This window comes from Bombina bombina, chromosome 7, assembly GCF_027579735.1.
Source record: "Bombina bombina isolate aBomBom1 chromosome 7, aBomBom1.pri, whole genome shotgun sequence".
In the NCBI taxonomy this organism is placed as follows: Eukaryota; Metazoa; Chordata; class Amphibia; order Anura; family Bombinatoridae; genus Bombina; species Bombina bombina.
In genome coordinates this window covers 513964054-513978760 of record NC_069505.1, presented here as the reverse complement: position 1 = coordinate 513978760, position 14707 = coordinate 513964054, and positions in this window count along the sequence as shown.

Here is a 14707-nt window from a genome sequence, read left to right as displayed (position 1 = left end):
CAGGTAAATTTCTCTTTATTTTAGCTAGGTAAGCTATTAAATAGTTAATAACTATTTAATAGCTATTGTACCTAGTTAAAATAAATTGAAAGGTACCTGTAAAATAAAAATAAATCCTAAGATAGCTACAATATAATTATTATTTATATTGTAGCTATATTAGAGTTTATTTTATAGGTAAGTATTTGGTTTTAAATAGGATTAACTTAGTAAATAATATAAATATGATTTAGATGTATTTAATTAATATTTAAGTTAGGGGGGTGTTAGGGTTATTGTTAGACTTAGGTTTAGGGGTTAATAAATTTATTACAGTGGCGGCGGTGTAGTGGGGGGCAGGATAGGGGTTATTAAATTTAATATAGGTGGCGACGGTGTAGGGGGGGCAGGATAGGGGTTAATAAATTTATTATAGGTGGCGACGGTGTAGGGGGGGCAGGATAGGGGTTAATAAATTTATTATAGGTGGCGACGGTGTAGGGGGGGCAGGATAGGGGTTAATAAATTTAAGATAGGTTGCGGCGGGTTCAGGGAACGGCGGTTTAGGGGTTAAACTATTTATTTATTTGCGGCGAGGTGCGGGATCGGCAGGATAGGGGTTAATAACTTTATTACAGAGGGCGGCGGTATAGGGGGGGCAGGATAGGGGTTAATAGGTATAATGTAGGTGGCGGTGGGCTCCGGGAGCGGCGGTTTAGGGGTTAAGACATTTATTATAGTTGCGGTGGGCTCCGGGAGCGGCGGTTTAGGGGTTAATACGGATAGAGTAGCTTGCGGTGGGCTCCGGGAGCGGCGGTTTAGGGGGTAATACATTTATTTAGTTGCGGCGGTGTAGGGGGGCAGATTAGTGGTGTTTAGACTTGGGGTACGTGTTAGGGTGTTAGGTGTAGACAGCTCCCATAGAAATCAATGGGATGTCTGTCAGCAGCGAACTTGTACTTTCGCTATGGTCAGACTCCCATTGATTCCTATGGGATCCGCCGCCTCCAGGCTGGCGGTTTGAAAACCAGGTACGCTGGGCCGTAAAAGTGCCGAGCGTACCTGCTAGTTTTTTGATAAAAAGCAAAAGTAATGAGAATGTGCCGCGGAACATCTGGAGTGACGTAAGAATCGATCTGTGTCGGACGGAGTCCGGCGGATCGAAGCTTACGTCACAAAATTCTACTTTTGCCGGTCTGAAGCCTTTGATAACTAAGGCGAATCAGCCTCGCCACAAATACGCTGCGGAATTCCAGCGTATTTGAGGTTGACGGCTTGATAACTAGGTCCCTTAATATAATATTTGTTTATTTGTGTTCCAAGTCTCCTATATAACATAATCAAAAGGGGTTTATTTTTGTTTTCTTCATCTCTCCGCATCAAGATTGGTTCATGTGAGATGTCCCTTTCTCATTGTGGGAAATTATTTTCCTAAATGTTTCAATTCCCCTTACTTTACTACAAAAACTAGGTTCACATTGTATACGCTTAAACTTTTTTTGAGATGTATCAGAGATGACTGTGAATTTCTACTTCTGTGTTAGATGCCACAATACTCAGTTTCCGATATAATATAAGTAAAAGGTTCTTATTTTTCTTCCCACATTATAAATGTCCATATGTGAAAGTCCTGTAACATTGTGGGAAATTATTCTTATTCTTCTAAATGTTTCCATTTACCTTACTCTATTGAAAACTTACTCAACTTGTCTATGCTTAAAGGGACACTGAACCCAATTTTTTTTCTTTCGTGATTCAGATAGAGCATGAAATTTTAAGCAACTTTCTAATTTACTCCTATTATCAAATTGTCTTCATTCTCTTGGTATCTTTATTTGAAATGCAAGAATGTAAGTTTAGATGCCGGACCATTTTTGGTGAACAACCTGGGTTGTCCTTGCTGATTGGGGGATAAATTCATCCACCAATAAAAAAGTGCTGTCGAGAGTCAGAACCAAAAAAAAGCTTAGATGCCTTCTTTTTCAAATAAAGATAGCAAGAGAACGAAGAAAAATTGAAAATAGGAGTAAATTAGAAAGTTGCTTAAAATTTCCTGCTCTATCTGAATCATGACAGAAAATTTTTTGGGTTCAGTGTCCCTTTAAGTTTATCAGAGATGTAATAGAGATGACTGTGTATTTCTGCTAAAGTGTTGCCACAACTTCCTTATTATGCTCATATGCCAGTTACGGTACAGACTGTCTATTATAACCTGCATCAATACTTATTAATGCATTGTAATTTGTAAAATCCAATAAAAATGATTTAAAAATAATAAATAGATTTTGGGGACTGGTTTCACTGGCCAACCATTATCCTGGCTAACATGAAGACTGTCCCTTTAAGTAAGTGCAAGATAAAAAAGCCAAAGGCCCCAATTTATCAAGGTCTGTCGGACATGATCCGACAGTGCGGATCAGGTCCGACAGACCTCGCTGAATACGGCGAGCAATACGCTCGCCGTATTCAGCATTGCACCAGCAGCTCACAAGAGCTGCTGGTGCAACGCCGCCCCCTGCAGACTTGTGGCCAATAGGCTGCCAGCAGGGGGTATCAATCAACCCGATCATACTTGATCGGGTTGATTTCCGGCGATGTCTGTCTCTCCTATCATCCCTTGATGTTACCTCCATATACTTTTTATGTAACTGGACTTGGATCCTGAATAAAGTTTGGATTTTATTCATTCAAAGTGGCGACTTTCTGGACTTATTTTTTTTCATTACTTATAGGAGGGTAAGGAGCCCTCCTGTCTTTATTGTGCCCTGCAACCACGGGTTGTTGTACATCACCTGGGTTTTACATTGTGGAGGACGGTAGTCTGGCGGTGATTGCAGTACAGAGCTGACGTCGGATTATGCCGACAGGAAGTGCCCATGCGCATAGCAGTGCAGCCTCGTGGAGGTGAAGGCACGGAACGCTGAACAGGCTAACTGGTAACACTGGAGCTTTCCGCTTGTGAGCATTTGGAGTAAGACCGGCTGAATGCTGTTGTTCCCCCGTCGAGCGGGTGAGTCTGCTGTCCTGTGAGTAGCGAGTTCCACAACCTTTTCAGCGTTAACACACAGCTACCGCTAAGTTTACCTCCACATATAGAGACTTTTCACTCCCCAGGGTTTGTTTTAATTATACATTTACAACTCTACTTTCTATACCCGGCACTGTCATTAATCTACTGGAGTATCCTGTACGCTTGTACTTTTTCTTTCATGGAACCTTTGTTTTTTTGATTCAGCTAAGACCAAACATGCATATATGTTTTATTATTTTTGATCATTTTATTTTATTTTAAAATACTTTTTATTGAAAATTTTAGTAATATACATACAAAGAAAAAAGTTATTTTATCATAACATTCTCATCCCCCCATGCATATAAGTATTCGGGGCCATTCAGCAGTCTCTATGCCCGTCTGTGTACCTTTCCAAAAAGCAGGATGCATATCACTAACTTGGGCTAACACTCCTTAGCAAGTTTTCCCCTTGACCTTGACCCATCTTATATAGCCAAAAAGATGGGCCACATAATTGTGGGATGAGTAATATTCACGGCAAACATAATAAAGTCAATTAGTAAAGTACTAACTGTAAACAAACCAAACAATTTCTCCCTCCATTTATATATAAAACAGTGTCTCTTTTTAAGAATAGTGTATTACCTGGGAATTGGAGACACTCCTTCCCACGGCGCACCTCCGTCGACCCCGTATCGGCTCATGTGAGTTTCAGACCTTAGGCGTTTGTTCTTGTCTACCTATCCAGTAAAGCCATACTTTTTGTACTGTTTCTCTATTGTTTAGAATTCCTGCTGCTTCCTCGTACATGGTGTAGGTAAATTGTATTTTATTATATATTTCTGTCCATGTCGGTGCGCCTACCTTCCAGTATCTCGCGATACATATTCTTGTTACTGTGCATAGAATTCTAATGAAGGTGTTCAGGTGCCTGTGATAAGTTTCTATGGGTACATGTAGTAGTGCTTGTTGTATGGTAAGAGTCACTTCCTCATCTATCAACTGGCCTATAAACGAAGATAGTTTACTCCATATTTCTTGCACAGCTATGCAATCCAACCACATGTGTTTATATGTGCCTTTTTGTTCACATCCTCTGTAGCACAAGTTACTCCCCTGAGGCTTGATGTGTGCTGACCTAACTGGGGTCAGATACCATCTGAAGGCTGTTTTTAGTGTGTTCTCTTTTAAGTCAACACTTAGTAAGCCCTTATCTCCCGCTTGAAAAATTATCTCCCACTCCTGTTTGTGTTTTACTGTATCCAGCTCCCTCTCCCATGCCAGCATTACTTGTGTTTTTGGGTCAGATGGGGGGGATTGGATAGATACATATAGCTTGGATATTGAGTGTTTGGGTCTGTGTAGGCAAACACTGGAAATTTCTAATGGTGTGGACACCCTACTAGGCGCATTTTTGAGGAACTCTTAGAGAGAAGATTGCAGCTGTAAATACATGAACCAGTGTAACTTGAGGGGGGCGATCTTCTCTTGTAGGTGAGAGAAAGGTATCAGTGTGTTCTTCTCTATAATGTCCACTACCCTGTAGAGGCCTTTGTTTTCCCATTTTTCTAGATGTTTATGTGTATCTCCCTGCATTAGGTATCTAATTGGCATCAGCAATGAGTTGTTAGGGAAGATGTCCTCTCTTTTCCTAGTTGTTGACCATAATTTAATGGTTAGGTATCTTGTATGTGTATCTGAATGATAGCTATCAACCTTATTCTGCTGTGTGGCCCACAAAATGGAGTCTGGATACGTCCTCCCCTCTAATTTCGCTTCTAGGTTAATCCAAACAGCTTCTCCCTCTCTCTTCAGTATCATTGCATCTTGTGCTAATCTTGCTGCTCTATAGTAGTCCATCAAATTAGGTCCCCCGACCCCCCCCCAATGATCTATGCCTATGTACTAGGTGCCTAGAAATTCTTGCCATTTTAGTACCTCTTATGAATGCTGTGAGATCTGTCTGTAGTCTGTCGATATCTGCAATGACAATCTTTATTGGCAGCGCTCTAAATAGGTAGAGCAGTCGAGGTAAAATGGTCATTTTGACGGCAGCCAGTCTTCCCATCCAAGAGAAGTTATATTTACGCCATTTTGCTATATCTAGTCTTATTTTTTGAAACAGAGGTAAGTAGTTGTGTTTATATAGGTGTTGTGTTTGTTGTGAGAGATGAATCCCTAGGTATTTAAGTGTGTGTTTTACCCATCGAAAATCAAAATTTAGCTCCAGTAGCTTCTTTGTCTGGTGAGGAATAGCAATAGGTAGAACCTCACATTTGTCCGAATTAATTTTGTAACCTGAGATGGTCGAAAAGGATGTTAAAACTGCATATAGGTTGGGTAAGGAAATGAGAGGTTTTGTAATGGTCAATAGGATGTCGTCTGCGAATAGGGTCAGTTTATATTCTGATTGTGCTACCTTAACTCCCTCTATGTCTGGGTGCATTCTAATTCTTGCAGCCAAGGGTTCAATGCAGAGCGCAAAAAGCAGGGGCGACAGGGGACACCCCTGCCTTGTGCCATTAAGTATGGGGAATATAGCGGATCTGTATCTTCCCGCAGTCACCTGAGCTTGGGGTTGCGAGTAGATAGCCTGGATAGCTGTCATGAAGGTGCCCTCAAAGCCCATTCTCAGTAAAACCTGGGTCATGTACTTCCAGTCGATCCTATCGAACGCCTTCTCCGCGTCCAGCGATAATAGCAGAGAAGGCGTCCTCTGTCTTTCTAGATGGTAAATAATATTAGTAATTCTGCAGAGGTTATCTGGGGCTTCCCTATCTTTAATGAATCCTACTTGGTCTGGGTGGACTAAACTGGGGAGAATCTCCTTGACACGATTCGCTAAAATCTTAGTAAACAATTTCAGATCCTGATTTATCAGTGAGATTGGGCGATAGTTTTTACATCTTTTGTGATCTCTTTCAGGTTTGGGGATCACCACTATTTTGGCTAATAGCAGCTCACTCGGGATAGAATTCCCTTCTAATATATAATTACAAAATTTGATTAGATGTGGTATTAAAGTGCCGCGAAACAATTTATAATATTCTCCCGTGAAACCATCGGGCCCTGCCACTTTACCAGGTTTAAGGTCTTTTACTGCTTTCACCGCTTCCAAGGCAGTGATTGGGGCATTTAGAGTATCTTTTTGTTCTTTAGTAAGAACTTTTAATGGGCTATTTGCAAAGAATGCATCAGTGTGTTTATCTGTCTCCGTATTATGTAAAACTTTTTTCCCATCATACAATTTGCTATAGAAGGTGGCAAATGTGTCAACTATCTCTTGTGGGTCCGAAGTCAGTGTTCCCTGTTCCGTTTCTATCACAGGAATGAATGTAGCCTTGCCTCTTTCTCTAATCTTATGTGCCATAAATTTATCTGGTTTGTTGGCATAGATGAAATAGTGTGCCTTTAATTTTTGAATTGCTCTAGCGGCCTGGGAATTTAAGATTTTTGCTAGCATGGTTTTCTTGGTTTGGAGGGTCTGCAATGTTGTCTTTTTCCCCGTTAATTTGTGTTGTCTTTCTAGATTTTCTATCTCCCCTTGTAATTGTTCTGATAGGTGTCTATTTTGGCGATTTAGTCTGGCTTTCTCTTGTATCAGTCGTCCCCTGATCACCGCTTTATGTGCTGCCCATGTGTTTATAGGGTTATTTGTGGTGTCTATATTTATTCCCCAGTACTCCACCAGCGACTGCAGAACCTTGTCATATCTCTGTGGGTTTTTCATAAGAGTCGGGTCAAAAGTCCACGATTTTTTTCTATTGCTATCTATTATCCCACTCAACTCTAATAGTAGAATAGAGTGGTCCGACCAAACACATGTGTGAATAGTCGAGTTCTGCAGCAACGGGTGAAGCGCCTGGCTAACATAGATGTAATCCAGTCGTGTGTAGGTTTTATGAGCCGTGGAGAAAAATGTGGTGTCGTTTGTCGTTCCGTATAGCGTGTGCCAAGAGTCCATCAGGGAGTGTGGTGTCAGAGAGTCCTGTATCGACTTGACTAATCTATTGTGTCTATGTTGTTTGTTGGATAGTGGAGTATGTTTAGTTCCCACCAGTGGGGCCATAGATATATTAAAATCTCCCGCTAGTATAATTTTAGTTTGGGACCATTAAGTTAAGAGATTGGAAACATGTCTGAAGAAATCATGTTGGTTTTCGTTGGGGGCATAAATGTTACATAATGTGACCTCGGTATCTTGCATCCTTCCTCTGACTATTAAATATCGGCCCTCCGGGTCTGCCGAGATGCTTTCGAGGTTAAAGTCAATAGAGGAGTGAATAAGGATTGAAACTCCCCCTTTTTTTTTGTGGCTGCAGTGGCGTGGAAGTGGGTGCAGAAGTGTTTTGACCAGTATTTTGGGATATTAGTTTTAAGGAAGTGTGTTTCCTGAAGAAACAAGATATTGGCCTTTAGGCGTGTATATTGGGACATAGCTACCTTTCTTTTGGTGTCAGTGTTGAGCCCTCTGACATTATGTGAAACTATATGTATATTAGTAGTCATTCCGATTACCCCTGTCCCCTATCTGTGCTCTGAAAGTGTCGTGTATGGCAATTATTACCTTCAGATGAAAAGTCTTACTTGCAGTGATGTTTTGTTTCGGAGCCTGGGGTCCACAGGGGCGCGCCGTGTAGGTGTCACTAGAAGGAGAAAAAACAACAAGGGGGAGAAACAAATCCCATTATTGGGGGTTATAACCAAAACTTCATCCCTAACTTTGGGGTTGAACATTTGATATAAATAACTTGTTAACTGTTACGGGTTCCCTGTTTATCCCTTGACTAGAGGGAAGGGCTGGGAGGGCCCATCTAGACATATCAGCTTTATCTTATTAATTAAGGAAAAGAGAGGGAAGGTATTACTAAACATTGGATCTAGAACAATAACATTAGCATATCCCTCGCCTCTCATGGGCCATGCAACTATGTAGAACTTTTTCTTGTAGCTTTGAAAATGTCAAGCATGAATGGTACATAGTCTATATTATTTTGTCAGTTACTTCTGCCACTTAGGTATCTTGTTGCGGGAGATACCCAGAAGAAGTCTTGCTTTCAGTCTCTCGTTTTTTTTTTAATTGTATTGCTACAAGACTCCTTTTCTCTTAAGGCTGAAAGTTGAGATAATAGTTAAAGTTCTTTCTCTCTGAATTCCTATGTCCTCCGTTTCTTGTATTTTGATGTGTGCCACTTAGATTGGTCCTCTGTCCGCATAGATGGTGGTTTAGATGTCAGGGTTGATTCTCTCTCAGGTAGCGAGGGCGTTTCCAGGCCTAGCACCTCACATACTTCGGGGATATCTTCTGGTTCCTTAATAGTTATTACTTTAGTGTCTTTTGTTATAAGTAGTGCGAAGGGGAAGCCCCATCTGTATGGTATCTGCTTTTGTCTCAGCAAGGAGGTAAGTGGACGTAGTGCGCTTCGCCTCTGCAAGGTCCGAAGGCTCAAATCTTGATAGAATTGAATCACATTCCCTTGGAATTTGAAAGTGGGTTGTTTTCTAGCAGCTTTGAGAATTTTCTCTTTGTCTGGAAAGAAGGTCAATTTAATCACGACATCTCTGGGAGGAAGGCCCGTCTTCGGTTTCACTTTCAATGCTCTATGAGCTCTTTCAACATGGAAGGTGTAGTCAGAGGGAGAGTTTGTGATCTGGGTGAAAAGCTGTGTTAGGTAGGCCAGAAGTTCTCCTCCTGTTATTTCCTCTGGGACTCCTTTCAGCCTGAGGTTGTTTCTTCTGCTCCTGTGTCAGCCTGTGGAAGGTAATCTCACCCCTGTAAAGGAGAGAGGGAATTTTTAGGACCACAACTGCAGGTTTAGGAGTGTTGTGAATGTATCAGTGATTCTGTGTAAGTGAGGGAAGGCAGCAAGGATCAGAATCATTAGATACAGTTCACTTTAATATAAGGATAGGAGTGACAATGGCTGAGACCTCAGAGCATATAGCCCCACTCAGTATTGACAAACTGGTTCCCACATATAAACAACAAGCAATTGCAAGTTAAAGTTTTAGACATACCATATCTAATCATAGGTGGCAGCAGACATAGTGTACAACTTAAGGCAACAAATAGGGTTAATGAGATTTATGCAGCAATTAGGTGTTGAATCTGAACTCTTAAGAATATAGGTTGAATAGAGCATTTACATATGAAGGCAACTTAACTAAGATTCTGAGACATGTAAGGAGTAATTGCTGAATGATCGTAAGTTACTTCGGTATGAGTTTGAAGGAAGCGCTTTTGAGACTTACTAGTAAAAGTAAAGGGTGAGGTCTGTCCGGACAGAGCGAAGTTCCCCTGCAGAGTTTGGGGAAATTGCAGCGTGTGCGATGGCGTGTGACGTCACAGCTTGCCGGTTCCGGTCCTGTGTTTGGTAGAGAGGTGAGCCGCGTCTGTCTCTAAAGTTGCAAGCAGGTTAGAGGGTGAGAAGCTGGATTCAACAATCAAGCCATTTGGTATGAGTAGGAGGGAAATTTAAACTGCTTGTTGGGGAGGAGTTATGTAAGTGTGAAAAGACACAGCTATACAAAGGATAAGGCAAAGAACTTAGTCAATTATTACAGGACCCCCCCCCCAAAGATCAACTCCGGGGATCGAGTCCAGGACGATCAGGATAACGTTCATGGAACCTGGCCACCAACCGGGGGGCAGAGAGATTGGAAGCCGGTTCCCAGGAGTCCTCCGAATCAGGGTAGCCCTTCCAATGGACCAGATACTGAAGCTGCCCACGAAAACGTCGGGAGTCCAAGACATCTTGTACCTCATACTCCAGGGTGGTATCCTGTAGATGAGGAAGTAAAGGAATAGAAGGATCATGGTGACGAAGTTGTCTATAAGGCTTGAGGAGAGACACATGAAAGGTAGGATGGGATTTCAGATTTGCTGGTAATGCAAGAGTAACAGCGTTCATATTCACAATTTTTATGATGGGAAATGGTCCAATGAAGTTTGAAGATAATTTCCTGGAAGGAAGGGGTAAATGTAGATTACGTGTTGATAACCAAACGTAGTCACCTACACTATATTTAGGCGAGGAAATCCTTTTTTTATCATAATGGAATTTATAGCGATCCTTGGCGATGCGAATATTTTCAGCAGTTAGTGAAAAAGATTCACTAATAGTGTTGATGAGGTCATTCACAACAGGACAACTGTTGCTGTCCATAGAATCCCATTCAAAAGAAGGATGGAAACCATAATTAATGAAGAATGGTGTGAACTTTGTAGAGGAATGGATGGAATTGTTGAAGGCGAATTCTGCGTATGGTAGTAGTTGTGTCCAGGTATCTTGTTTAGCTGAAATGAAACATCTTAAATATTGTTCTATGCACTGGTTTGTCCTTTCAGTCTGGCCATTAGTTTGGGGATGGAAAGAGGTACTGAGACGTCTAGAAATACCCAATGAGTGACAAAGTTGTTTCCAGAATTGGCTGGTGAATTGAGTTCCCCTATCTGAGGTAATACTATTAGGGAGTCCGTGATACTTGAATATATGATGTATCATTAAGGAAATGGTTTCAGAAGAAGTTGGCAGCTTATGGTAGGGCACGAAATGTGCCATTTTACTAAATAGGTCTACGACTACTAATATGGTGTTATTCCCTTCAGAAATAGGTAGGTCGACTATGTAGTCAATTGCTATGTCCTTCCAAGGACGGTCAGGAGTTGGTAATGGGATCAATTTCCCGTAAGGGGGAGTCCTCCCTTTTTTTGTAGTTTCGCAGATTAAGCAGGTTTTAACGTAATCCTCAACATCAGAGAGGCAGGTAGGCCACCAAAAGAATCTGGAGACTAATTCTTGAGTTTTCTTTATGCCCATGTGTCCAGCAGATGGAGAATCATGTAAAGTTTTTAAGACTGTTGTTCTGAGACTGTTGGGTACATAGATTTGTTGTTGATAATAATACAACCCATCCGAGTGTAAATCCAAGACCTGTAATGGTTTATTGGAGTCAGCCTGTTGTGCTGATTTGAACTGAATGTTTTGTTCTGTAGTTAAAGCTAAGAATCTGTCAAGAGGAATTAAAGGTGAAAGGTTTGGATGTGACACTTGGTCCACCAAGTGTCTTGAAAGGGCATCAGCCTTCTTGTTCTTGTTTGCAGGACGGTAGGTGATAAGATAATTAAATCTAGCCAAGAATAGGTTCCATCGGACCTGTCGTGCGCTAAGAGTCCTATTAGATTGTAGGTATTCTAGATTTTTGTGATCCGTGTAAATCAAGATTGGAAGAAGGGTCCCTTCTAGAAGGTGTCTCCATTGTTCCAATGATGTTTTGATTGCTAACAGTTCTTTATCACCTATTGGATAGTTTATTTCAGCTGAATTAAGAATACGTGAATAGAAGGCAACAGGATGCAGAGGATCTTTTGGAGTCTGCCTCTGTGAGAGAATTGCCCCCAAAGCATAATTAGATGCATCTACTTCCAAGATGTACTGCAACTCAGAATTAGGGAATTGGAGGATAGGGGCCGTAGTGAAAGCTTTTTTAAAAAAATTGAATATTCCTTCTAAATCATCGTTCCATTTGAAGTGTGTGTCAGATTTGGTCAAGTTAGTTAATGGTCTAGTCAAGTCAGCAAAATTTTTAATAAACTTTCTGTAGAAATTGGCGAAACCCATGAACCTTTGTATATCCTTTTTACTTTTTGGGGAAGGCCAATTTTGAATTACCGATATCTTATCATTATCCATCTGGATACCTTGGGGTGATACAATATAACCTAGAAATTTAATTTCTTTGGAGTGAAATAAGCATTTTTCTAGTTTAACATAAAGAGAGTTCTCTCGTAACCGTGTTAATACTAGGGTGACATGTTTGATGTGTTCAGTAAGTGAGGTAGAGAATATGAGTATGTCATCCAGGTATATTACCATAAATAAATCCAAAAAATCCTTGAAGATATCATTTATGAAATACTGAAAGGTAGCCGGGGCATTACAGAGGCCAAATGGCATCACAGTATATTCAAAAAGGCCATAACGTGTACGGAATGCTGTAAGCCATTCATGACCCTCCTTTATTCGTACCAAGTTGTAAGCCCCTCTAAGATCCAATTTAGAGTATATGGTAGCATTTTGTAATCTATCAAGGAGTTGAGGAATTAAAGGTAGTGGATAGCGGTTTTTTATCGTACGCTTGTTTAACTCTCTGTAATCGATAATGGGTCTTAGGGATTGATCTTTGTTTTTAACAAAAAAAATACCAGCCCCAGCTGGGGAGGTGGAAGGACGTATAAAGCCTTTCTTCAAATTATCTGCCAAATAAGTTTTTAGATGTTGTAACTCAGGATCAGAGAGGGGAAATATATGGCCGTAAGGTATATCAACACCTGGTAGGAGATCTATAGGGCAGTCATAAACCCTATGAGGGGGTAGATTCTCTGATTCTTTTTTGTCAAAGACATCAGCGAATGTTATGTATTCCTTGGGGATTTGTAAAGGAACATCAAGTAAAATTTGTTCATGATGGAGACACAAATTTTTACAATAAGGAGAATCAAAGATGACATGTGAAGTTGACCATTGTATAGTGGGATCGTGTTGTTTAAACCAACTGATACCAAGTATAATGGGATATAGAGGTGAGGGTATAACATCAAAAGTAAGAAATTCTGTGTGTTGGTCATGTGTGGTGAGCCTTAAAGGTATGGTGTGGTATAAGATGGGTCCTGATGTAATTTCCTTACCATCAATAAAACGAAGTATACTAGGCACCATTTTCTTAACTAGTGGAATTTTATTTACAATAGTGAATTGGTAATCTATATAATTGTGGCTGGCACCAGAGTCAAGGATTGCTTGTGAGTTGAGTCTTTGCTGATCCCACTGTAATAAGATAGGAAGGGAGCAATGATTAGATTGTGGTTGTTTAGCGGATAAACATATACTTGTGGTGTTCATCTTACCCTTCCTACGCTGTAATTGAGAGCAGTCCTTTACAGAGTGATCGATCCCTCCACAGTACATACAGAGATCTAAAGCTTTTCTTCTTAATTTTTCCTGTAGTGTTAATGGACCTCTGATGAAACCGAGTTCCATAGGGATTTCAGAGGCTTTTGTAGTTGTCTTAGGTGGATGTAGAGTAGTAACTGTTTGTTTGGTGGATGTTTCTAAGTGTGACTTTTCTGAGCGTCTCTCTCTGATGCGTCTATCTAATGTGATGCTAGCATCTATTAGGAGTTCTAAAGTCTCTGGGAGGGGTTGTCTAGCTAGCTCATCCTTGAGAGTATCTGAGAGGCCTAGGCGGAATTGATTGCGCAAGGAAAGGTCATTCCACTGTGTATCAGGGGACCATTTCTTAAACTCTGCGATGTAGTCCTCCACAGGCCTTTTATGTTGTCTCAGAGACCTCATTGCTGTCTCAGCAGACAGCTGTTTGTAGGGATCATCATATAGCTGTCCCATTGCTTTAAAAAACTGATCAAATGAGTACAGCAATGGGTCATTGGTTTCAAAAAACAAATTTGCCCATATACGTGGTTCACCACGTAGATAGGAAATTGTGGTGAGAACCTTCAAATGATCATTGAAGTATGTTTTGGGTTTTAATTTGAAATATAAGGAACATGAGTTTTTGAATTCCCTAAATTCTGAACGAATACCACTAAATGTTTGTGGAGGATTAGGTTGAGGTTCACTAGAACTAATATGTGTAGTGAGGGTATCAATTTTTTCATTGATGTATTGCTTTAAGGCAGAGTTTTCTAATTGTAGTGTATTTAACCCTGTTGTAAGGTTATCTACAGTTTGAGTTAATTTCTCTACATGAGATAATAAGGCTGCTGGGTCCATGGTAAGGCTTGATTGTTATTGTCAGCCTGTGGAAGGTAATCTCACCCCTGTAAAGGAGAGAGGGAATTTTTAGGACCACAACTGCAGGTTTAGGAGTGTTGTGAATGTATCAGTGATTCTGTGTAAGTGAGGGAAGGCAGCAAGGATCAGAATCATTAGATACAGTTCACTTTAATATAAGGATAGGAGTGACAATGGCTGAGACCTCAGAGCATATAGCCCCACTCAGTATTGACAAACTGGTTCCCACATATAAACAACAAGCAATTGCAAGTTAAAGTTTTAGACATACCATATCTAATCATAGGTGGCAGCAGACATAGTGTACAACTTAAGGCAACAAATAGGGTTAATGAGATTTATGCAGCAATTAGGTGTTGAATCTGAACTCTTAAGAATATAGGTTGAATAGAGCATTTACATATGAAGGCAACTTAACTAAGATTCTGAGACATGTAAGGAGTAATTGCTGAATGATCGTAAGTTACTTCGGTATGAGTTTGAAGGAAGCGCTTTTGAGACTTACTAGTAAAAGTAAAGGGTGAGGTCTGTCCGGACAGAGCGAAGTTCCCCTGCAGAGTTTGGGGAAATTGCAGCGTGTGCGATGGCGTGTGACGTCACAGCTTGCCGGTTCCGGTCCTGTGTTTGGTAGAGAGGTGAGCCGCGTCTGTCTCTAAAGTTGCAAGCAGGTTAGAGGGTGAGAAGCTGGATTCAACAATCAAGCCATTTGGTATGAGTAGGAGGGAAATTTAAACTGCTTGTTGGGGAGGAGTTATGTAAGTGTGAAAAGACACAGCTATACAAAGGATAAGGCAAAGAACTTAGTCAATTATTACATCCTGTTTTCCAGGTCGTCTAGTTTATCCTGGAATTCTAGCAGCTGTTGTTGCTGTGTTGAGACCGTTTGAGATATTTCATCCAC